This window comes from Ursus maritimus, unplaced genomic scaffold (assembly GCF_017311325.1).
Source record: "Ursus maritimus isolate PB19 unplaced genomic scaffold, ASM1731132v1 scaffold_17, whole genome shotgun sequence".
Classification (NCBI taxonomy): domain Eukaryota; kingdom Metazoa; phylum Chordata; class Mammalia; order Carnivora; family Ursidae; genus Ursus; species Ursus maritimus.
Window position 1 is genome coordinate 31,673,397 of NW_024424119.1, and position 27,616 is coordinate 31,701,012.

Consider the following 27,616-nt stretch of genomic DNA (forward strand, 5'->3'; position numbering starts at 1 on the left):
TACAAAATAGTATGATAAGGAAAAACCAGACAGATCAAAAAGAGAACAGGAGACTTGAACAACAATATAGGTCAATAGGAGTTACAGACCTATGCAGAACATCCATCCGACAAAAGCATAATACACACTTTTCTCAAGTGCACATGGAACATTTTCAGGACAGATTACATATTAGGACACAAAACTCGTCTTAACAAATTTAAGACAACTGAAATTTTGCCAACTATCTTTTCCAACCACAATGGAATGAAACTAGAAATCAATAGTAAAAGAAAAACTAGAAAGTCACAAATATATGAACTCTTGAACAACCAATGAGTCAAAGAAGAAATCACAAGGGAAACCAGAAAATATCTTAAGACAAATGAAAATGAAAATACAATATACTAAAACTTATGAGATACAGCAAAAGTAGTACCAAGAGGGAAGTTTATTGTAATAAATACCTACATTAAAAAAAAAGAAAGATCACAAATGAAAAACCTAACTTTGTACCTCAAAGAACTAGAAAAAGAACAAATTAAGCCTGAAGTTAGAAGGAAGGAAATAATAAAAATTACAACAAAAATAAACAGAGAGAGAATAGACAACAGAAAATACCAACTTAACTAAGAGTTGTTTTTTAAAAGATTAAACAATATTGAAAACCCTTCTCTAAACTAAGAAAAAAGAAGAGAAAACATGAGTAACAAAAATGAAAAATGAAAGGAGAAATTACAACCAAAGCCACAAAATAAAAAGGATCATAAGAAAGTACTATGAACAATTATACGCCAACAAATGAGTAAATTGATGCAGAAAGGGGATTTAACAAAATTCAACATCCTTTCATAATAAAAATACTAAATAAACTAAAAATAGAAGAAAATTTCCTTAAAATAATAAAGGCTTTATGTGAAAAACTCACAGCTAACATCATCCTCAATGGTGACTTGCAAGCTTTTCTTCTAAGATCAGGAACCAGACAGGATTGCCTGCTTCCATCATTTCTATTCAACATAGTACCAGAAGTACTAGCCAAAACAATTAGGTAAAATAAATAAATATATGAAAAAAAAGAAAGAAAAAAAAGACAACCAAATTGGAAAGAGAGAAGTAAAATTATGTCTGTTAATAGATGATCTGATCTTATATGTAAAACCCCCCTAAATATTACACACATACACACACAGCTTGTTAGAACTAATTAACAAAGCAAAGTTGCAAGCTACAAAATCAACAAGTGAAAATCAGTTGTTTTTCTATATAATATAGTGAACAATTTGAAGAGAAAATTAAGAAAACAATCTCCAAACATCTAACGACTGATGAACGGAAACAGAAGATATAGTGTGTGTGTGTGTGTGTGTGTGTGTTTGCGTATGTGTGTATAATGGAATATTATTCAGCCATCCAAATGAATGAAATCTTGCCATTTGCAATGACATGTATAGAGCTACAGTGTATTATGCTAAGTGAAATTAGTCAGAGAAAGACAAATACCATATGATCTCACTTATACGTGGAATTTAAGAAAGAAAACAGATAAACATATGGGAAGGGGAAAAGAAGGAGAGAGGGAAACAAACCGTAAGAAACTCTTTTTTTTTTTTTTTTCTAAGAGAGAGAAAAAGAGAGAATGCACATGAACGCGTATGAATGCCGGTAGGGGCAGAGGGACAAGCAGACTCCTTGCTGAGCCGGGAGCCAATGGGGGTCTCAATCCCAGCACCCTGAGATTATGACCTGAGCCAAAGACAGAAGCTTAACTGACTGAATCACCCAGCCACCCCACTAAGCAAATTTTTTAAAGCCCCAGATTTTAGGGGAACCTGGGTGGCAACAACAAAGCTGCATGACCCATACCATGGTCTAAAACTACTGCACATGTAAAAGGAAGAATTAATATAACTTGTGATGACAGTTTAAATGTAATTCAACTTCAAAAAGGAACCACTACCTCTGGTACCCAATTTTAGTTACAATATATAATCCCTGTCACTAGATGAGTGATAACCCTTTGATCACTACTTAAATGAGCAGTTGCTATTTTCACAAACACCTTCTATCTCCCCTTAGCTATGGCAGTATTCTAAAAATATCTAAGATTAAGACTGCCCACATATACATAAACACATTGATTACCTCTGTCTTCGGAACAGGTAAGGCGAAAAATACTCAGCTTATTTGAAAACAATATATTTTAACCAATTTCTTTAGATGCATAGAATTAAAGTTCAGAATTTTGATACTTTTTATTTGGATATGATTTAGATAATATCAGATGAGGTTAAAATAAATTTTCAGCTGCTTGAGAATAACATTTTATTCCTGATTTTTGATGACACTTAACAATTGGAACTAATCCATTCTTCGCAGGATTTAAATCTTACTGAATAAGTTCTTGATTAGAGTGATTCAAACTTTGATGAATAAATTTAACCTTAATATATACTCAGCAACACATCTCTTACTGAATATGTGGCAAATACAGTATTTGTAAAATTGAGTCAGTGTTTCATTTATTTTTTAAGAGAAGTCCAAGATTATGACAATACAGAGAGGCAAAATGTTTTAGTTTACTGGTGAAATAAGGATATTTGGTTTAAGATTTGGGACTGAATACAGCACTTGAATACTCACACTCGAATTAGCAAGCTGAGAAAAATAAATGTACAAAACCTAGATTACAGTGATGGTTACTTGTGTGCATAGCAGTGTGATTATCAAGATTCATGATGTCCAATCTGCTATTATTACTTTCCATATCAGTTAAGTAGGAGCACGTTGCCGAAGTTTATGCAAGTGCACAACAGTTATGTGAGCCAACTGACTTCTAAATAATTAAAGTAACATTCACAGTCTTCTAAAAATATAGGTTTCCAGCCACCCAGGCAAATAGCCTATAGCTGAGTGCCTATGTGACATGCGATGATTATTAATGATACTAATAAAATTGAAGCTTACCAGCTCTGTTGCAAAGAGGTTGATATGGAAATTCAGCTAAGCATGATCTTTCTTTTGCCAAAGGAAAGAATTCACCATGCCCTGCTTCTTTTCAGACTTCTGGTCAGAAAAGTTTGAATTGATTTTATTTGGTGCTGGTTTGTATTGTACCACAGGGAGAGGGAAGCATAAAAACCTGAAGATTTGTTTCTAAAATATTTGCTACAGCTGTTTCTTTTAAGGTGATGTAGTTCAAAGCACATGCTTTTTTTTTGAATAATATCAGTCCAAAACAAACTAACCAAACACACACATGTGCACACACAAACACAAATTAAGTTTTGTAATTTAAAAAATTGAAGCTGTGACACAATCTGTCCCTGGAATAATGTGAACTCACAGTATTTAGGAAGGATTTGTAGTTTTTCTTTCTTTGTGGGTTTTCCCTTTCTCTTTTTATTTTCAGAGTGATTTTTTATTTCAATTCTCTTTTTAATATTGGTTAACAGAAAACCTATCCCAGACCTAACAGAAAACACACATATACACAGCCCTTTCCACATTCGCTCACAGTAAAAACATACTAGACAGGTCAAGAGACAATGTTTTAATGGCTGGGCTTTGAGGACAATTCTGGTTGCATTTAAATCTCAGTGCCAAATGCAGTTAAGAGTTCCTGGACAATACTGCGGCTTTTTATTCAATTAGTAAAGAGATCATAACAAATAACTTGTTCTTCTAATTTTCCTTCCACTATCCTTCATCCAAATGAAATTCTGTTAATGCCGAAATAAATGATTTCTATAATTAGCTGTAGGGATTTGAGTAAGTTGCTTAACATTTATGAGACTTCATTTCTCAGCTATAATTGGAAGACTGTCCACCCAAGGTTGTGAGGACTGCATAAATAAGATTGGACACATAGAAGTGATTTGCTTTGTATGTGTCATATGTAAAGCAAAGCACTTCACAGATGCAATTACATATATATTTATATTTATATATGATGGTAGAAAGATATGTTGTTAGATACAGAGATATAATTATCAGAATAGAAAAATATCTTCCATATTTCTAAAGTTATCACGTTTATGATGGCTATGGATATGTTTTCTGAGGCTGGTTTTAAAATTGTGAGGTTTAACTCAGTATAACCGTTTTGTTTTAAAACCTTGGGAGATTTCTCTCATCTATGGAACATAAGAACTAGGAAGATCGGTAGGGGAAGAAAGGGATAAAGAAAGGGGGGTAATCAGAAGGGGGAATGAAGCATGAGAGACTATGGACTATGAGAAACAAACTGAGGGCTTCAGAGGGGAGGGGGGTGGGGGAATGGGATAGGCTGGTGATGGGTAGTAGGGAGGGCACGTATTGCGTGGTGCACTGGGTGTTATACACAACTAATGAATCATCAAACTTTGCATCAGAAACCAGGGATATACTGTATGGCGACTAACATAATATAATAAAAAACATTAAAAAAATAAATAAATACTACTAAAAAAATTAAAAATAAAGTGTGTGAATCTGTAAAAACCAAACCAAAACAAACAAACAAACAAACAAACAAAAAAAAACACCAAAAAAAAAAAAACAAACAAAACCTTGGGAGAAAAATAACTGGATGAGGGGAAGTGAACACACAAGGAACAGCCTACACAAAACCGATTTTTTAGCATACACATATGTGACAGCAATATAACTGTTTTCCATTGCATGGAAATGTGTTTGAGCAGACATATCAATATAGACTCAGAACTCTAGCAACACTTATATTAAACAGACAAATCTTGTTCAATTTCTCTATTGACACCAATCTTCAAACATGAAGCTAGAGCTAAGGTCAATTCTTTTTAAAATAAGAAAGAGACTCCTGTAAATTTAGACTTCAAACATATCTTTGTGTAATCCTGTATAAATTATGAATCTATGAATGATCAAGACTTTCAAGTTACAGAAAAGTTGGAGACAAAATTTTTTCTTAGTTTGTTTACAAACTTTTAGTTCTCAGAAATTCACACAAGTTTTAGATATAAATAAACATGTAATTTAAAACAATTACATGTGGTAAAAGAATGTAAGACATCCTACTTTCATTATTTTAAATGTAGACCAGAAGAGTCAGTAACATGAAGCTAAAGAAATTGTCCCATGGAATGGGAGAATATATTTGCAAATGATGCTACAGATAAAAGACTGGTATCCAAGATCTACAAAGAACTTCTCAAACTCAATACACGAGAAACAAATAAACAAATCATAAAATGGGCAGAAGATATGAACAGACACTTTTCCAATGATGACATACAAATGGCTAACAGACACATGAAAAAATGTTCAAAATCATTAGCCATCAGGGAAATTCAAATCAAAACCACACTAAGATACCACTTTACGCCAGTTAGAATGGCAAAAATTGACAAGGCAAGAAACAACAATTGCTGGAAAGGATGTGGAGAAAGGGGATCCCTTCTACATTGTTGGTGGGAATGCAAGTTGGTACAGCCACTCTGGAAAACAGTGTGGAGGTCCCTTAAAAAGTTAAAAATTGAGCTACCCTATGATCCAGCCATTGCACTACTGGTATTTACCCCAAAGATACAGACGCAGTGAAGAGAAGGGCCATATGCACCCCAATGTTCATAGCAGCATTGTCCACAATAGCTAAATCATGGAAGGAACCGAGATGCCCTTCAACAGATGACTGGATTAAGAAGTTGTGGTCCATATATACAATGGAATATTACTCAGCTATCAGAAAGAACGAGTTCTTAACATTTGCTGCAACATGGACGGCACTGGAGGAGATAATGCTAAATGAAATAAGTCAAGCAGAGAAAGACAATTATCATATGATTTCTCTCATCTATGGAACATAAGAACTAGGAAGATCGGTAGGGGAAGAAAGGGATAAAGAAAGGGGGGGTAATCAGAAGGGGGAATGAAGCACGAGAAACTATGGACTATGAGAAACAAACTGAGGGCTTCAGAGGGGAGGGGGGTGGGGGAATGGGATAGGCTGGTGATGGATAGTAAGGAGGGCACGTATTGCATGGTGCGCTGGGTGTTATACGCAACTAATGAATCATCAAACTTTGCATCAGAAACCAGGGATATACTGTATGGTGACTAACATAATATAATAAAAAAAACATTAAAAAAAAGAAATTGGAATTTATTCAATAACAATGAGCATTCACAGACGTTTTCACTGGATAAGGGTCCTTCTGTCTGTGTCTTTTCCCCTTTTTATAAGAAATGGCACAGGTTTACAACTGAATAGCTTCTTCAGCCTGCTTTTTGCCCATGGATGATTGAAGTATCAACAACGTCTTTATATTTTGAACTATCCTTGCATGTTTTAGTATATGCTGATATAATTACTTTAAATACTTTGTGGGCTTTCTGTGTTTCAAATTATACAGTTCTTGCTTTAGTTCTTTTTTCCCTATTCTACTTTATTAAAGACAATAAAAGAAGTCAGCTGGAAATTTCAGTATTTGGTGGGAAACCACTTATCCAGTTCTGAGATCATTAGGTACAATTCTAATTTTCACATTAGTGTAAGCAAAAATGTTACTAACTGTTCTGCCAGAATACTACAGTTGTACTTTTCTCCAAGCTCCAGTTACAAAATCATATTATTCACTAACAGTTTCCTTTAAACTCTTCCAGGTCTTCTTCCATCACTTGATACCTAAGTCAACAACACATGTTTGGTTTATTATAGCATTACCCCTTTTGTAGTACTAAATTTTGTTCTAGTTATCTATTACTATCACAATCTACTCCAAAGTTAAATAGCTTAAAGGAACTATATATATATATATATATATTTAAAATCTCACTTTTTAAAATTTTTTATTGATTTATTTTTTTTTAGTCAAGAATTTGAGCAGGCTATTCTGTTCCAACCAGAGTCACACAATTGTAATCAAATTGCAACTCGTCTATTCTGGAGAAAATGGGTGATTTCACAATGTGGCTCATTACACATGGTGGGGATGATTGGAAGGCTGGTTTCAGTTGATCCCTTTTTCCACTTAATGTTGTCTCAGGATCTCTCTAGCATAGTAATGAAACTTCCTTATTTAAAAAAAAAACAGCTTTATTGTGTTATAACTGATATGCACACAACTACACATATTTAATATATACAATTTGAATTGCTTGAACTTATGCATATACCTATGAAACCATCTTGGAAATTTAGACCCCCAAGAGATCAATTATAGAACTGACAGTCTTCTGAAAGGTGAGTGTTACCTCTGCCCTAGTTGGGGGTAAAAGCAGTTACAGGTCAGCCCAATTCAAGGAAAGAGGAAATGGAGGTCAATTTTCAATGGGTGGGTTGTCAAAGCATTCAGGTCTATCTTTAATCTGCTTTAATAAAGAAACAGGGAGATTCAAAAGAAAAATGGAAGTTGTAAAAAGCAAAATAATACAAATGATAAATAGGAAGGGTGAAATAATTGAAATTAAAACAACTTCAATGGTTGGGCTTAAAGCATATTATAAATAGTGGAAGAAAGTTTGAGTGGATTTGAAGACAGTTAAAAAAATCATCTAATCTAAAAACTAAAGAGTACAAAAAGAAAAAATCAAATGAGCCACAATAACATATGGGACAATACTGAACTTTCTAAAACACATGGAATTAGGATTACAGAAAGAAAAGAGAAAGATATAAAAGCAGGGAAAATATTTAAATAAACTATGTTGAAATATTTCCCAAATAAAATGAAAAACACGGACTCAATGATCTAAGGTCTGTGGCTGCTGAAAATTTGAATCTGTGAGATTTACTCTCTGTATAAAAACGTTGTTGGAGTAGAAGTTTGTGAGACATCTCAAAAATCTTCTGGAGTCAGTATTGTGTAATAATAGCCAGAAAACACTTTATTAGACAATTTAAAGTTCAAGCCCTAGGATGTATTTGTCACAATTGTATAGAAATAGAAAATCTGTTTTCTACTTTACAATATTTTTATTCTGAAAATAATTTTAGAATAGCAATAATAGTCTTCCTAGGTAAAACCATGGTATATTATGCAAAATTATCATGTCCTTCATAGCATTCTCCATTAAGAAATCTAAGATTTCACTGGCAAAACACACAGAAAACTAAAATAATGTCATCTTTTACTTGACTATTCTACAATTTGATTTTTATTCCACTTGAAAAGACATCAAAGAGATTAATCATTTTCTTAATATTCCATTATTTTTGTATAAATCTATGAAAGGCCCTGAACACTGTACTGCTTTCAATTTCAAAGTCCAATTTGGCATTAGTGGAAACAAAGAAAAATCAATATTAACTGGGAGCCTCTAGGAAGATCTGATTTCTGAAGTTTCAGGTGACATATAGAAAGCAGTGGCTCCCCTCTTAGTGTTTTCTGTTGGGTTATATCTTCTCCAACATTGCTTCTGACTCCTCTGTTTGTAATCTACTTACTTGATGAAAAGTATGTGTATCACTCACTATTTTACACTCCATGAGATTCAAAGAGAATAGCTCATTAAACATATTTTTTTAAATTCACATTTTTTGGCTCTTCACATATATATTTTCCTGTTTTGATATCTATTTCCAATAACAATATAAATTAATATCAATTTTCCTATGATCCACATAATTCCACTACCTTAATGCATATACTGAAATTGTCCATACTGATTTAAATCAATAATTGAATAAGTAAATGAATGGAGAAGGAACAGCTCTCCCTTGAAAAGTAAGTGCAATTAATAAATGTAGAAGAAATGTGGGAAATAGAAAGTCACCATTAGAAAATCACAGGAATAATCACTGCAGGCAAGATTATTGATGAACAAACAGAATATTTACAAAGTTTCAAAGTATCTCCCAAAAGATATTTAATATTATTTTTTAAAGATTTATTTATTTATTAGAGAGAAAGAGAGAAAGCGTGTGGAAGGGCAGAGGGAGAGGGAGAACGAGAGAAGCAGACTCCCTACTGAGCACAGAGCCCCATGTGGTGCTGGATCCCATGACCCATGAGATCATGACCTCAGTTGAAATCAAGAGTCAGTCACTAACTGACTGAGCCACCCAAGCACCCCACAAAAGATATTTATTAATTCTAAAGGGAAGCATGATAACTTTACAACGGAAAATCTAGTCAACACCATCCTAAGCAAGATTTATATCACTATTAGCTAAATATGGACATCACATAATTCCTGACATAAGGCACTAAAAAGGACATGTCATGGGGCACCTGGGTGGTTCAGTTGGTTTAGGGGACAACTCTTGATTTCGGCCTATGACCTTGGGGTCGTGAGATGGAGCTCCAGGTCAGGCTCTGAGCTCAGCGTGGCGGAGTCTGCTTAAGGTTCTCTCTCTCCCTCTCCCACGAACCCTCCCCCTGCTTCCACACACTTGCTCTCTCTTTCTATCTCTCTCTCACATAAACAAACAAACAAACAAACAAATATTTTTTAAAAACTGGGTCATGTCACTTCTATGGTACTTTTGCCAAAAGTGCATAACCTCAGTTTACTGATGAAAAAATATTAGATAAACCAAAATTCAGGGACATTTAATAAACAACTGATTAGTATTTTTCAGAAATGTGAAAGTCATGAAAAACAAGGAAAAACTGAAGTTTTTAGTTTTGGTTTTAGTTTTTAATTTGGAGGCGATTGAATGCAGTATGGGCTTCTAAATTAGATCTTAGATCACATAAAGAACATTAGTGGAAAAGAAGAACTGGTGATATCCAAATAAATTATGTAGTTAATGGTATTATAGCAATGTTAATTTCTTAGCTTTGATAATTCTTAATAATAGGTAAGATGTTAATGTTTGGGAAATCTGGGAAAAGACTATATGGGAACCCTCTTTATTCTTTTCACAACGTATTGAAGGTCTAAAATTATTTCAAAAATAAAAATTTAAAAACAAACTATTGACCCCTACATAATTTGTTCTACATTTAACTCATAGCAAAACTAAAAGTATTAGCAACAGAGTTGCAACAAATTATTAAATTTCTCAAAAACTACAAAATGAAAATTTAAAATAGTCTTCTTTAGAGATTTTGTCAGAATCAAAGCACAATAAAAAGAGGGGATACTTCTTGATCTCAGATGACACATGTGTCCTTTGACCCAGCATGATTACACTCACCCACTCATTTTTGCATTATTTTAAAATCTAATATGCCATAAATATTCTCTTTACCTAAACTTAAATCAATAGCAAGAATTTTAATTTTATTTATTAATCTGAACAAGATATACCACAATAATATTGATGTACTTCATAATCATTGAAATTAATTTTACCTCAGGAGAGTTTTAGGTGGGCATGAAGAGAGCAAATTCATTGTCCAGATAATAAAATAGGAACGACAGCATTAGATACCAGGGGAGTATGACCCTAGGCAATCAAGAAGGAGAAAGAAGGGGAGGCAGAAGGAAGTGGGGAATAAAGGATGGAGAGAAAGAGGAATCATCATTATTTATGGGTTAACATGTGTGAAACTTGTTAAGAACATTGCATTTATGGATTCATTTCCTCCTCACAATAATTATATGGAGTATAATAAATACATGAATAAATATAATAAATAATAAATAATGAATACTTTATCATTATTCAAATTCTGTATATGAGAAAACTCATGGTACAGAGAGAGTAAGTAAATACCCAGGTGTTATGGGTTGAATTATGCCCCTCAAAACCTATGTCCAAGTCCTACCCACTAGTACCTGTGAATCCACCCTTATTTAGAAATAGGGTCTTTGTGGATGCAATTAAGTTGAAATGAGGTCATACTGCGTGTGAGCCTTAATTCAATAAATGTTATCTTTATAATGAGTGTTATTTAAAGTCAGATAGACACAGAGAGAGAACAACATATGAAGATGGAGGCAGAAATTGGAGTGAAGCATCTATCAGCAAGGAATTCTGGCAATTGCCAGAAGCCAGGAGAGTAAGATAGAATAGATTCTCCCTTATTGCCTCCAGAAGAAACAGATCCTTCCAATATTTTGATTTTGGATTTCTAGCCTCCTGAACTGAGAGACAAATTTCTTTTGTTTTAAGCCACCCAGATTATGGTACTTTATTATGGCCACCCTAGGAAACTAATACACCAGTTTACATGGCTATTAAGTATGTGAATTTAAATTTAGTCATACTCACTTAAAACCCCTCAATCTTAGCTACTACTTTGAAATAGAAATCAATCTAAAGGGTTAAGACATTCACTGAACCAAAAACATGGAACAGATCCCATGTTTTCCTGATATTTCTTCTCAATGAGATCTGATAATTTGGGAACATATTAAACTTCTATTTTTAATTAACTGTGGATAACAACATAAAACAACATACATAGATAATGATTCTGAATATTTAAATATCTTAATATTTGTATTATTTAACTAGAATTTAATCTTTAATATTTCTCATCCCTTGGATTCTTTGAATTTCGGTATTTTTAGTAAGAATTCCTAAGCTAAAAAAAATAATAATAATCCTAAGTAAAATAAACGGTTCAAAGCTTTTTGAGTTTACCTCATAATAAGGAAAAGGCCGCCCTTAAATGATAATCAATTAAAATATTTTAATCTGAGTTTTGTTGAATAATTTTAATTATGTGGTCAAAAAACTGGTGCATAAAAAAATATTTTGTACATAGTTTATATTTTAATAAGGAGAGATAGCCATCACTGAATATATTTCTGAGGTCTTCAGAATATATTATCAGATTACTTTGGTTCCTAATGTAAATTATTCTATTATATCATCACTGAAATACTTTTACAATTATTTCTAAAGAAAGAAATTATAATTTTTCAAAAATATCATTTGCAAATTTTTCCTTAATATCACCTGTAGAAATATATTGTTCAAATAATCAGATTGTATCTTAGCAAAAGCAATTGAAAAATGAAATTAAAAATACATTTAAATTGCATTAAAATGTAGAAAATATCTAGAAAGAAATTTAACAAAAAATGTACAAGATCTGTACCAAAAACTATTTAGTACTTCTGAGTAAAATTAAAGGAAACCTTAAAAAATAGAGAGGCAATCTATGCTCATAAATCAGATCATTCAATATGTTCAAGATGTCCTTTGTCTACAAAATATATTTATACACAATCTCGATCAAATTTCAGCATGAGTTTTCTAAGAACAGATGAAATATTTTAAATGTATGTAAAAATTGAAATGGCCTAATATAGTCAAAACAGTTTTTTTAAATAAAGGAGTTGAAGATCTTAGCACTACTTGTTTATTAGAGTTAAGAGACAGCCATCTGATTTATCAAAAATATTTTAAAAAATCAATACCATTCAAACTACTTATGGTTATAGATTAATTTGAAGTTTGTCACTATGTTAAACTATGAGATTTGATGTTAAGATTGTGATTAATGTCTAGAGAGCAGAAGTTCCTCTAACTACAGGATAAGAAAGTTTGTTTCTTATAATGCTGTCGCTTATAAATGAAAGATATGATTTAACATATTAGAACCAAATTCATAAATATCCAATGATAAAATTTCCATAAAAGGTAACTGTCCAAATATGTCAAATAAAGTAATTTCAAATAACACAAAACATCGTAAGTAATTCTAGTTATTTTACTTATTTTTTATTTAAAGATTTTATTTATTTATTTGACAGAGAGAGAGATAGCCAGCAAGAGAGGGAACACAAGCAGGGGGAGTGGGAGAGGGAGAAGCAGGCTCCCAGTGGAGAAGCCTGATGCGGGGCTCGATCCCAGAACGCTGGGATCACGCCATGAGCCAAAGGCAGATGCTTAACAACTGAGCCACACAGGTGCCCCATATTTTACTTATTTTTTGTATGTTTACTATATACATATTCTTTCTGTAAGAATTCATCAATTCCTATAGAGGACTAGGAACTGAGACAAATGCAAGCATTTATCAAATGCCTACTGAGCACCAGAAAATGGATTGTTGAATGCTCAGACTGAAAGATGAATAAAATGCACAGTTTGGCTTTTCTGTATAGTGGAGGAAGATAAGAGAGGAAACGAAAGGAGAATTGTGCACCCCTCTGTTTATTGCAACATTATTTACAACAGGTAAGACATGGAAACAAGCTAGGTGTCCATAAATAGATGAATGGATAAGGAAAATGTGTACACATGTACACACACACACACGATGGAATGTTACACAGCCATGAAAGGATGAAATTGGGCCATTGAGACAAGGATGGACCTAGAGGCTATTATGCTAAGTGAAATAAGTCAGATTGAGAAAGACAGATACCATATGATTCCACTCATAAGTGGAACTAAAAATAAATAAATAAAAAGCAGAATCAGAACTATAAATATAGAGAACAAACTGATGTCTGCCAGAAGGAAGGGTGGTGTAGGGTTGAGCAAATGGGTGAAAGGAAAAGGGAGATGCAGGCCTTCAGTTATGGAATGAGTAAGTCACAGGAATAAAAAAGCAGAGCATAAGGAATACAGTTAATGATACTGTAATAGTGATGTAATGGGACAGATGGTAGCTACACTGTGGTGAACACAGCATAATGTACAAACTTGTCAAATTGCTAAGTTGTACACCTGAAACTAATGTAACAGTGTTAACTATACTAAAAAAAGAAAAAGAATTGTGTTTTCTTCTAGAAGAACAGGCTCTTATCCTTGCTAAGTACAGAGGGAAGATTCCCTCTGCTTATAGGGACTTTGAAGGAAAGAAAGAAATATGAAGTGGTTGGGTTCAAAGCATGTACTTATGAGTAGAGCATCTTCTGACTTGCCTGCTCTAGTACTTAGGCATATTATGAGTGAAATCTCTATTTTTGTTTAAGCACATTCAATAAACTATATTAATTGAGACCTGCATCATATGGAGTGTTCATTCATATCTACCCCAAGCCCCTGAGAAGGGGTTTCTTTCTTTCATCTTCTCAGAAGTCAGAATCAAATTCAATAAAAGTGATTATTAGACACTAAATGCTCCCCTCCTCCAATGGACATTGGAGACATTGCCTTTATTAGATTATGGGAATGGTTCAAATCTAGTTCATCTCAATGTAGACATTTCAACAGATAAACCAGAGAGAGAACCACCGCCTAACCGTTGCAGCAGTAAGAACTACTGAAAATAAGTTTGTTTAGCATACTGAGCATACTCAAGTTGAATCCATTTATCAAATTACCCCTATATTTATTCTAATAGTATCTGAGCCCCATGTTCTACAAAATTGTATAGAGAAACAAAGGGATTAAGAGAAGTCTCAGGATATTTCATGTGACTCTGACACTCCTTGGAAAAAGACTATCTTCATTTTTGTGATCTGAAAGTCAAACAAAAAGTAGTTGGTCATCTTCCTCTATTATGCAATATTTGTCAGAAGTAGTGTCAGAAGTAGGACGGTATTAAAAACATTCAATTGCTTATTTATTTTGTTGAAGAATTACCTACTAATCTTAATTTATAATTGAGTGTAAATATGAGTTTAAACAAATTTATTTTCTTAATCTTTGGTATTATTTTTCAGTACTAAATCTCATTAGACAATTTTTTTTATTATTTGTAATGAAAGAGTAGTCCCCATTTTATGTAGACACTTCACCCAAACTAATAATTCCTAGATATTGAAGAAATTTTGTATGTCTTCCCTTGAGGCTTTTTAAATAATCCTCGTTAACAGAGTATAATTCCATTGTTAAAAATAGAATGCTAATACAATTAAATTAATTTAGCATGTATGAATTCAACAAAAATAATGTTAAATAAGTAAGCATTTTGAATAATTTTTTTATTAATTATTACTAAACAGTGACTACTGGATCATAATAGTTTGGTCTTGGTTTTTAATATTATAAGTTGTTGGTTAAGAACATGGGCTTTATTCACATAAACCTAGGTTTGATTCTTAGTTCTGCAATAAATTGCTCTGAATTTTCTGATAATGTATTTTCAGGCCTCACTTTCCTCCTCTAGAAAATGGAGATGATAATGCAATATCCAGGGTCATTTGGAAAGTTAAATAAAATTTTTTTTATGCCAAGCACTTAATGCAGTATCTAGTGCTAGTAACTATTCAGTAACTGCCTAAACATGTCTGTTGTTAGAGATGAATCCTTATTTCAGAACATATGGTATCTAGAACTTCCCAAGTGCCTTAACACTTTTGTTGTTGTTGTCCAAAGTACAATTCTGATTAGGGAAAGTGAACAAAGAAGGCATTTTCATTGCCACCAATGCACATGAGCCATTTTAGTATTTTCAGGCTTCAAGCCACAGATCCACTAGACCACTGCCTGGATTGTTACTTTCATTCCACCCCTTTGTTCACTCATTTAAGAAAAAGAATGAGTTTTCCTGATTCATAAGATTCCAAATCAGTTGAGAATCTAAAACAAAGTGTGTATATATATATATATATTTTTTTCTACTTTGGAAAACAATTTGTTATTTTAAAATTCTTTCTCAAGATATGAAGACATTTCATGAATAAAAAAAGGGCAATTCTCTTTCAAATTTAACTTTATGTGATTACACTGGGTAATTAGCAGAGTAAATAATCAAGTCTACATTCAGTCCACACTAGTATCTTCTTTTAATATAAAAAAAAAAAAACCCAGGAAAATGTTAAAAAAAAACTGTCCAAAAATAAACCAAATAAGTGGTTGCTTCATTTCTCAAATACATTAATTGATATATGCCTTCTTCAATTGCTATAGTAGTTTATACAATCCAAAGCAATAGTCTCCCAATGCCAGGTCCAGGGCAACAGCACTTCAAAAACAGTACTTTCTTGAGATTCAAATGTAATTTTGTTTTTCCTGTGCAAATATAAAAGCTGAGTAGACTCCTATGTGCCTCGCTACTCATATTGATCTTGTACCAAAGGGTTGATGAGCGTATGCATTGCACCTAGAAGCAGGAAAGTGGAATGCTCCACCTGGAGAAAATTCTTCATCAAGAGATGCATTCTTGTGGCGACATTGACTGAAAGGAAAACTGTGTTCAGATCAACACAGCAGGGAAACTGATACTCTGAACACTTCTCAGTGGTATAAAATCTAACTCTTAGTTTTAGTTAATAAGCTACACTGATAGTCTTTCCCCTCTTTTTATAAAGACTATACATCTTCCAAATTTATGTCTACATGTTATATAATAGCTTGATATTAAAAAACAGTAAATTTTCTGATTTTAAAACAATAATAAAAAACAATAAATAATAGTATATCTATAATGAGGAAAGGTAAGGAATATTTAAATAAAATATAATCTCTTTATTCAGAAATAACTTTAAAATCCTTAATATTTTATATAATACATGAAAATATAAGATAAATATTTTTACATAATTCATATCATGGTATATATACCATGTTTTTGCATTCTTTTCTTCTCAATCTTTTAATAGTTTCCTTCTCCTAATATTATATATGCATTTTTCATTACTTTTCAGAGACATAGTGTTAATGATTAGTTATACAGCATTCCACTGCATAAATTACTATAATTGAATTAATATATTATGGACACATGGACATTTAAAAAATTTTTTGCTATTTGAATGTCTACAGAGGTAACACTGCATGCTTATTCCCCGATGACTTATGTGGTAAAGAATGACAAGCATATATCTCCTAAATTAAATGATTTTTAAACTCATGGACTGAAATATATTTAGTCATTTATTTCTAGATGCCTGAGATAGTAAGATCTGTGAATCTGAATGCATTATTTCATAGTTTTTTACTTTTAAAAGTCTTCTTTAGTATCCTAACAATCTTCACATAATCTTTATGCCTCACTTTTTCTACTTTGTACCTTCGTCCTTAGCTTTGGACAGTTTCTGAGGACCATCACACATACTTAGGGATGAAGAAGATTCATTGAGCACACACCATTTGGCAAGCATCAAATAAATCATGAAGAATACTACTCTGTTTTCTTCGTTTCTCCCTAAGCCTTTACGTCATTAGTTCCCAAATTACTGACATTTTCTGATATTCTATGCAAGAATGACCTTTTCTTCCCTTCTGCACACACTTTATCAGTCCAAATGACAGTTCCCATAAATATGACTGTGCGTATTGGGAAAAGGAAGCATGACACATAAAGTAGTAGCTTTGTACATGGGTATGGGCCCACGTTTTCTAAATTGAGCATTGGCGTGTGAAAAATGTTTGTATGACTGACAGGCCAAAAGCTACTCTCAAAGGAATATTCTCCTGTCTCATGGTTTTGTTACTCTCATTCCCGATATACGGAGTAAGACTACTACACAACCTCCACCTCTGATCAAAAATTGTAATTCAGTATTTGGTTTAAAGTCTCTACTCATGATTCAGTGTGTTTTTCAGTGAAAAATAATATCTTTTAAGCATTCTGTAAGCTAATCACTTGGAATCTCCTGATCTACTAGACTTTTTAAAAGTGATTATGAAACTTTAGAAATTCAGTCAAGGAAGCTCACTGGACAAAAGTTTTCTATTTGGTCTGTATAATTGTAACTCTACTTCTCAGGATATGAATCACCATCTGTCATATATATGTGATTAATTGGGATCCTTTCCAGCTATTAAGGAAGCCCCACTATGTTTCTACGTTTTCTAGTGAAAATACAAGTTAGCTTAACTCAACATCTTGGCAAACAACTTGCTGGCATAGAAAGGCAAAACACATGCAAACTGGCAAGAAAAATACCTTGTGTATAAAACCATTTCCAAAACAGCAGGTGCATAGCCAAATTCAGTCCTGTAATAAGTACCTTACCCAGTCCTGTAATGAGCACAAACTTATGTAAAAAATTTTAAATACTTGTCTAACTTAATATTATTCTGGATACAGGCTTAGATTCTCTTGTTTTCTTTTTCTAGAGAAGGGAAAACTTGCTTAAAATGCGGGATAAAAATCTTTCTTTCTCCAAGAGGAATGATGGGTCTACATTCTGGTGAATGGAATATTGTTTGCTGGTTCATTTTCGGGTGGTATATGCATAATTTTCTTCTCATAAGTCATAGGACTCCCATCGCATTTCAATGAGAAAGTTGCTCTTGACAAGCGATTTTCCCACTCTCCATGTCCCCTGATTCCCATGCTGTCGTTTAAATTTTTCCAGTAAAAATTACTTTATTTACTGTAGGTACACATATGGGAGCTGATTTTAGCTGTTGTAAGAACAATAACATGATTTGTGTGTGTGTGTGTTTTATTTTACAAACAAATCATGCTGATTTTATAGTTCATCAATATTCCCTTTAAGGGAAGTTTTGTTATACTCATGTTTGTTTGTTCTATAGTGGAAACTTCCACTACAGAACATGTTAGGGCATGAAGATAAATGCTGTAGCTAGCTTCTCCCATATATTCTGATCTCAGTGAATTTGCCATTCATCCAGATGTCAATCTCAGAAACAGACTGGTAACTTTTCATTCTTCTCATTAACCTTCATTCAATTGTTAAATGTATCACTGATTTTGCCTCTTTAAATATTGTTCCTGTCTTCCTCATATATTTTATTCCAATTGAGACTTTAATAATCTCATGTGAAAAAATGCATTTGTCTCTCATTTTTTTTGTCTCTACTGGCACATACTTTCAGTTGATTTACCACAGATGCTGGAGTATCTTTTCCAAAACTAAGTCATGTCTCCACCTTACTTAAAACAGCTCTTTATTATCCATATAATTAAATTCAACCTAAGTACTATGACATGAAAATTTCTATGACCTTATTATCGCCTACTCTTGAAGACTTACTTAACAAATGAGGAACTCCTGCCTAAAAGAAAAATAAAAAGTCTCTGGCCAAAAATTATTGCCAATACACTATATATTCTCTCATAAACATCATCCTAAAATACAGTTGACCCCTGAACAACACAGGTTTGAACTATGCAAGTCACTTATATATAGGTTTTTTTGATAAGTATAGCACAGTCCTGTAAATGTATTTTCTCTTTCTTAGGATTTTCTCTTTTCTAGTATGAGTGGGAGTAGGGGCAGAGGGAGAAGCAGACTTCCCACTGACCAAGAAGCCTGATGTAGGGGTCGATCCTGGGCCTCCAGGATCAGGACCTGAGCTGAAGACAGATGCTTAATTGACTGAGCCATCTAGGAGCCCCTCAGGATTTTCTTAATAACGTTTCCTTTTCTCTAGCTTACTCTATGGTAAGAATACATAGTATGTAATAGATATAACATGCCAAATATGTGTCAGTTTACTGCTTATATTATCAGTAAGACGTCCGATCAACAGTAGACCATTAATAGTTAAATTTTAGGGGAGTCAAAAGTTATACACATATTTTTGACTGCATGGAGGTCAGCACTCCCAATCTTAACATTGTTCATGGGTCAACTGTAGTTGAATTCCTGATCCAGAGTTCATGAGGTATAATAAAATAGTTATTGTGTTAGGGAACTAAGATTTATTTAGTTTGTTATGTAAGTATTAGGTAACCAGTATTCCTGGTACTCATGTAAGCTTTTATAACTGTGTTGGAAAATCATTTAGCACTATCTACCAAAGTTGAACTTGTGTGTGCCCTCTTACTTATCATTGTACTCTTGGTGTATACCTAAGTGAAATGTGTGCATATTTACACAACAGTATTAGTTAAAATGGCCAAAAAATGGAGACAATTCAAATGTCTAACAACAGAAGAGCTGATAAACAAAGTGTGTTTTACTCATAAAATGTAATGTCATACAGCAAAAAAAAAAAAAAAAAAAAGAAAAAAAAAAGGACAAACTGCAGCCACACACATCAATGCAGATAAATCTTGCAAGAAGGAAAGAAGCCACACTCACCATAATGCATACTATATAATTCTGTTAGAAACAAACAAACAAAACACAAGAAACAGACAAGAATAACCTATCAAATAGAATTCAGGAAAGCAATCAACTTTCACAAAAGAGGAAGCAAATCATAGTAATTGGGCATGGACAAAAAGTCACCTAGTATTTCTATTTCTTTGGGTCATGGGTACATAGTGCATTCATTGTGTGATAATGCACTGGGCTGTCTACTTATGATTTCTGCACACTCTACATATTTGTTATACTCCAAAAAAAGTTAAGAGCAGAAGAGTGCTTCTGTTCTCATTCTTAAGAAGATTCAAGTGGATATTGCATCTCTATTTCTGGAATTACATAATAATTGTGGAGAAATAGTTTGAGATGAGAAAAGTTAAAAACATGATGCCCAAATAAAATGAAATAAAATAAAAAAGAATGTAAGGAGCAGGTAGAATATTACATAATGTACAATTGGTAAAGTAGAAGAAAGATTAAAAAAATTCACCCAGAGCTAACATATTAAGCCTAAAGGTAAACGAGAAAAAGGAGAGGCATGGGGATGATGACATTCATTCCATTAACTCCTTAGCTAGCAGGATTCTTAGGAAAAAAGATCAGATCATATAGAACAGAAACAATACAGAGGACCAGGGTGGGGGGAGAGATTGACTTATAAAATTTAGAAAATTATCTAATTAAAAATTAAAAGAAATTACTGACTATGGCAAGATCAATGAAAAGAACATTTTCATTGAAAACATTATATAAAAAGTAAAATAAAATCCCCAGCGGGGTAATGCTAGTTTCTTCTAAAAACTATTTCTCTGTACTTCCAAATATTAAAAGGAAATAGAACCTATGGAGAACAAACTAAACCCCAAGAATTTTATGCCCAATTTGTCAATCTTTTGCAAGTAATCATAAAGATATTCTCATACACTCAGAGGGTCAGAAAGTTTATACCCACAATAGTCTTACTGAAAAAATGATGTACTCTTAAACATATTTTGACCAACCAAAATATCAGTCAATTTGAAGAAGAAGTAGTGCCTAGAAAAACATTAAAATGGTTAGGCGAAGAACAATTAAGTGCCTTAAATTATGACTGTCTAAATAATAATAATATACTTAAGAAATCATGCAAGTAAAAATAATTAGCATCACAAGATCCAATAACTGAACAAATAGTTTGATAAAATTTATCAGAAAGATAGGACAAACAATATAAGAAATTGAGGGTGTAATACTAAATTTATCATATTAATACATGAGGCCAGGGTCTCAATATATTATAACTTTAATAATTTTTAAGAAGTTCAGATACATTTCATGAAAGTGTATGACTATCCACTAGTACGTAATGCATATAATTTTAAAATCAATGTGACAAATATCCAAATAAGATATATAGATACTGCACATATTAAAAGGCATGGAATTAAGTGAATAATAGACTGAATGTAAGAAAATTTAGAACTAGAGATATAATAGAAGAGCAGGTCTTTCAAGGACAAAAAAATAATGGTAAGAACTATTTGTTGAGCACAGATTATATTCTCATAACATATCTCTTCTAAAAAACTCTTCGTACAACTCAATTATGTGGGTGAAATTATTTTTCAAGTAAGGTAATTTAGGCTCCAAGAAATTCAATCTATAAAAGCCTTTGAGCTAGAAATACTGAGACTGTGATTGAAACAAAGTCTAAATAATTCCCAAGCGTGCAGTTTGGTTCTTCATTCAAGCTATTTACAATTAGAAAACAAAATGACAATGACTGGTTAACCATAAAATATTTGGCAAATGTTGATGAGGTGGATACCAACAGCCACACACACAAAATATTATGAGGACTAATTTATATTATGTAAAATTAGTCAGCAATAAACAAAGAAAGAAATCGTGACATTTGCAATGGCACGGATGGATGTAGAGAGTCTAAGGCTAAGTGAAGTAAGTCAGAAAAAGACAAATACCATATGATTTCACTCATACATGGAATTTAAGAAACAAATCAAAAGAACAAAAAGAGACAAACAAAAACCAGACTCAAATATAGAGTAGAAGGTTTCGTTTATACTAAAAGATATAGTATTCACATTTGATATATAACAGTCATTAAATATTTTGAGTGTAAAATTAATAATATAGAAAGCTAAAAAATGTGGTGGTCAAAGAGAAATTGTCAGAGGTATTTTCTTAGACCCTGAAACACATTTTCAGTAAAACACTAGAGAAGCAGACACAATAAACTTACAGGAATTTTTAGTGATGCGAAATATTAAATGAACCACACATACACACACACAGAGTATTCTTTGTATTTTAAAGATTTTATTTATTTATTTATTTATTTATCTTAGAGAGAAGAGAGAGAGAGTGCAAGTGGGGGTAGAAGCACAGGGAGAGGGAGAAAGAATCTAAAGCAGGCTCTGCTGAGCACAGAGCCAGACCTGGGGCTTGATTCCAGGACTGCAAGATCATGAGCCAAAACCAAGAGTCAGACACTTAACTGACTGAGCCACCCAGGCACACCTCCCCACCAACAGTTTGTTACAGCACACGAATATTTTCTAGGATGCTACCCTTCCTGCTCTCTGCCCATAGGCTGACTCTTCGCAAAGATTTACACAGAAAAAAAAAGTATATAATCCAGGACATTCCCCATTTTGTTTATATTTTGATCCTAATATGCCTCTCATTTGTGCCAGAAGGATCAAATCCCTTTGCAATTACATTTTCTTTCTGTCATCCCTTTAGTTTATTTCCCAAACTCTGAAATCCTGCTGATATATAAGCACAGTGTTCTAAATAATGTGATAGTTGTCTTTGGTTTCTTTCTTTATGTCTGGACTTTTTCCTCCCTCCACTTACTGTTAGGAAATGTGATAGGATGAGTAACAGAGCATAATTACTATATATATATCTCCTCATCTCCATATTATATAATACACCTTGAACTTTCCGAGGGTCTGGTTCATGTTCTATTCCAATTTCCATTCCCCAGTTTCTGGACCAATATCTGGAATATACCAGGACCTCAGTGATATTTGTGATGAATGGATGAGAATGCATGTGTATATATTATATAGTGAACTTATTAAAACATTATATCAATTTGGAGGTCTGCTTTTTAATTTAAACTGAAGTACAAAGAGTCTTTTGCCAAAATATTGAAAGCACTAATTTTTTAATCAACATAATGAAAATCAAATTAAATTGAATTCAGATAAATCCAAATAGCCAATCAGCACTATTTTTGTGAAAAGAATATCCCTATATTCTCAATGGATATAAATGCCTAGGTAAGTACTAAGAGTTCAGTATTAATAGCACTTGAAACAAAAGTTATTTTGAATGAAATGGGATATTTTGGTGAAATTTCTGTTCTTTTTAACCTCACTCCTTTTTGTCAATGTAGCATTTAGTAATAAAAAAGTGTTACAGCCTAGTAATAAAGAAATAATGTTCTGGAGCATGCCGCACTTGGTTCTAATTCCAGTTCTGTCACATAGCTTTCCAAGTGATCTTGATCTGATTAACCTCTTTGAATCTTAGTTTTTTATTTATTAAAAAACCCTAATTATAGAATTTATTTCATTATATTTTTGAGAGGATTAAATGAGACTATATTTAAAACATGGGGACAATATTTAAAAATACCACTATCATGGTGATCTCAGTCAGACTGAACATCGAACTGAACATGTCTTCCAATCCAGTGAAAAGGAGAACAGAGCTTGCTGTGTATAGGTGGTTAAAGGCATATTCTTACTAGAACATGGGAGGGAGAACATGGCCTTGAGTGTATGCAAAAGAGTCTACTGATGCAGTGAATTAGTCTAGGCAATGACACAGTTCAGAAATTGATGGAGTGAAACGTGTAATAACTGTGGTATTTTCTCACATTTTATAAGATATGAATACTCTGTAAGACAGACATTCCTTAATTACACTGACTTCTCAGGGCTCCTGGGTGGGTGGCTTTGTCGGTTGAGCATTTGCCTTTGGCTCAGGTCGTGATCTCAGGGTCCTGGGATCGAGCCCCGCATTGACTTCCCTGCTCAGGGGGGAGTCTGCTTCTCCCTCTGCCTCTGCCCCCCACTCATACTTCCTCTCTCTCTCTCCAATAAATAAGTAGAATCTTTAAAAAAAATTGTACTGACTTCTCTGATATTGATCTGTTTTAAATTTCAAATCTCAAGTGTGTTGCCCCAAATGCTTAGCATGATGTTGAGAACTCAAATGATAGAGGACCATGGTCAGGGTGCATCTTTTCCTTGTAGGGGATGAGCCCATGTGGAATGCGAGTGGTTACAGGAGCTGCTCCTGAAAGGTGTAGAGAGGAGACCAGTAGAACATACAGATTCACAAAGCACAAGGAGGAATTTCTTGGTGTCTGCAAAACTACCTTTGAAAATTATTATTTTTTAATTGTGAAATAGAGGAGTCCAGCAGAAATTAAAAAAAAAAAAAAGCTAACAGTAAAAAGGACAGTCATTTGTATAGAGAAATATAAATTAGAGAATAATGTTTAATTTCAGGAATTCTGTTGGTTAAATAACTCTATAAAATATCTGCAAACCAAATCATCTTTTAAGATATTGTTTCTATTGATAAAAAGCTTTCGAGCTCACAAATGTCTTATAAATGAAATTATGATGCACAGCCCTTTTGCAAGTTGGGACTGCCTACAAATTGCATTTGATTTTTAAATAGCAACGAGTCCAGCTTGCTCACACAGTAAAAAGCTGTCTTTTATGTTCTTTTAATTAGAGTAGACGTTTCTCCCTTGATACTTAAAATTATAGATTATACTTGTACTTGGAAAGCCATAATGAATTTCTGAAGACGGTTAAGACTATGGGACCTTAGGAGTAGTTGCCCTCAGCAAGAAGGCCAAAACTGTGTGTCAGTAAATAGATTAACATAATTTTATGTGTTCTTCATGGTATTATTACTAACTGGTAATAAAATCTTATTAGAGATGCACAGCATATGAAAATTTTAAAAGATTTTATGCTTCTATATGACACAGTATCATTTATGGTTTGTTTACTTTTGTACAAGCATTTGCCAAGTACTCTTCATTTATCCTTTCTAAGTATGGGTCAAATATTACCTTGCCCTCAGAGAAATTACAGGATTTAGGTAGTGCTGTCAAAAAGATGTTTTAATTTTATTCTTTCTCAAAAAACTAGTGTTTCTTCATTATTTGGTTTTCTCCAAAATTAGACACTACAGACAATTATTTTTGTACATAATTATTTTTGATTTGATGGAGAAAGTAGTCAATATGCAAATCATGATGTAAAAAATAACCTCTTCTTCTCAAGGAAGATAATCTCAAGAGCAATTCAGTCATGTTATTGGTCTCAAAGTTCAGCATCTCTAGATAATGACATCTGTGACTTTCTTTTCTCACTGAATGCTGTATTTCAGAGATCTACTTATGTTTGATATTCATTTATTTTTCTCCCCACACTGTATTTTCTATGAATATAAAGGAACATCTTTATTCATTTTCCTATTATAGATATTTATGTTGTTTCTATTTGTTTCCTAACAGAAACCTACTACATATCTCTGGTATAAATGTGTAAGAGTTTCTCTGGACAGAGAATACATTTAGAAGCAGAAGTACAGGATCTTAGGTTGTTTTTTAAAGTGTAATATCGGTAGGAGAAGAAAGGGATAAAGAAAGGGGGGGTAATCAGAAGGGGAAATGAAGCATGAGAGACTATGGACTCTGAGAAACAAACTGAGGGCTTCAGAGGGGAGGGGGGTGGGGGAATGGGATAGGCTGGTGATGGGTGGTGGGGAGGGCACGTTTTGCATGGTGCACTGGGTGTTATATGCAACTAATGAATCATTGAACTTTACATAAAAAACCAGGGATGTACTGTATGGTGACTAACATAATAAAAAAATGTTTTTAAAGTGTAATATCTTTACACATAACCTGTAGTTGATTTCCTACTTATTTATATTTTGACAAAATACTGTCAAAATTTCTTATCCCCCCCCCATAAAATTTTGTGATGACTATTATGATTTCACTGATGGCTCACTTTGTTGGTTCACCTTATTATTGGTGAGTTAGAAGATTTTTTTTTCCTTTTTGATGGCAGTTTATTTTTCATCTTGTGGAAATTGTACACTTATAATATTAACTCAGTTATTGAATTATTTGTCATTTTCTGGGTGATTTGTAGGAATTCTTTACGCATTATATAGCAATTTTATGCATTGAACACCTTTCTTGTGTGTGTGTGGCTGGTTTTTTAATTTCATTTGTACTACCGTATGATATGCCTTTGTCCTCCCATATGAATATTTAGAATTAGTATGTCTAGTTATAAAAGGAATTATATCTAAAGGAATGTAATGGAGAGAAACGTAAAGTGATCACTCATTTCCCCACAAATCGCAATCACTCACTTCCCCATAAATCGTAGAGATAACTTGGTATCATTCACACTGAAGATTACAAGACTAAGTTACATTCAAATAAAAGGAAAGGGAGCAGACAGTAAATACTTTAAGCTGTCCAAGCCACATATATCTCTGTTACCGGTTAATTAAGGAAACTGTTTCAATAAAAGCAAGATAGCCACATATGTGTTAACTGTGCAAAAAAAAAAAAAAAAAAAAAAAAAAAGCCATCCCCTGCCCCAAATTTTAACTGTGATACTGCAATGAAAGCTATGAATAATAGGCAGCTAAATAAATAAAACTGTAGTTGAAGTGTTTTTTAGTTCTGGGTAAACACATTTTCTGGTGGAATTTTTTTTTTCACTACCAAGTAAACTACCAACAATCAGTTATTTGGAAACTACTAGAAAGCTTGAAGTCCAAAAGTTCATTAACCAAGAAATATTTGTAAGTAAATATTGGTAAAATGTGACCAGCTTCTTTCTAACTTGTCTAGTCTGAACACAGTTTACTATTTTCCCTTGATTCTAATATAACAAATATAATCATCATAAGACTGATGTCACACATGAAAATTCTAAGGCTAGAGAGGGAGAAGCAATGCAATGAAGTAGGTTTTTAGAAAAGAAGGTGGTTTGCATCAGACACGTGCAATTAAACCAGTTCTATAAACAAAGTACAATAAACCCCAGGAGTCCATCCCTGATTATGTGAATTAGTGATGTGTGAGATGGAATATTTGAGGTGGTAATGTGAAGTGTAACCCTTTGATAAAAGCCAAGATCACTCACAAGGAGCTTCCAGTGATTTAATAGATAGTAAAATCTCACTATGGAATTCTAATGCAGTGAGGCACACTATATAGTGATTTTACTATATGTTGTCAATGATATTTATAGTGGAGTTATTTATTCGTGGGCCATACTCAAACACCATCCCCTGTGTATATAGTTTTAATCTACTTTTAAAGTAAAACTTGGAAACACCATGTTGGAGATTATTTTGGTAAAGGATGCTGAGTATTGGCATACAGATTCTGCTCAACACTGCCTGAGGAATGTGAGTGCTGAAATTCAGCCTCTTTGCTCAGACATGCAGCCTGACACGAGGCTACCAACACTAAAAAGAGCTTTTCTCTTTTTTTTTCTTCTTTCTTTCTTTCTTTCTTTCTTTCTTTCTTTCTTTCTTTCTTTCTTTTTTTTATAATACTCACAAAAGCCATATGAGCTAAGGCTGGGCTGATTAATTTTTCCCATCAACAACATGGTATCACAGTCTCCTTGTATTGCTAGTCAAGTATTAAAAGCCAGTAGTTTAGAGAAAAGATGTCTGGGCTAAAGCTAGGGTATCAAAACTATGTCACTGTAAATTAATTAGCATCCTCAGGAATAATTTTGTCATCTGAAAAATGTCAGTTCTCCCAACCTTCTAGACCACATTCCTAAGTCACTGC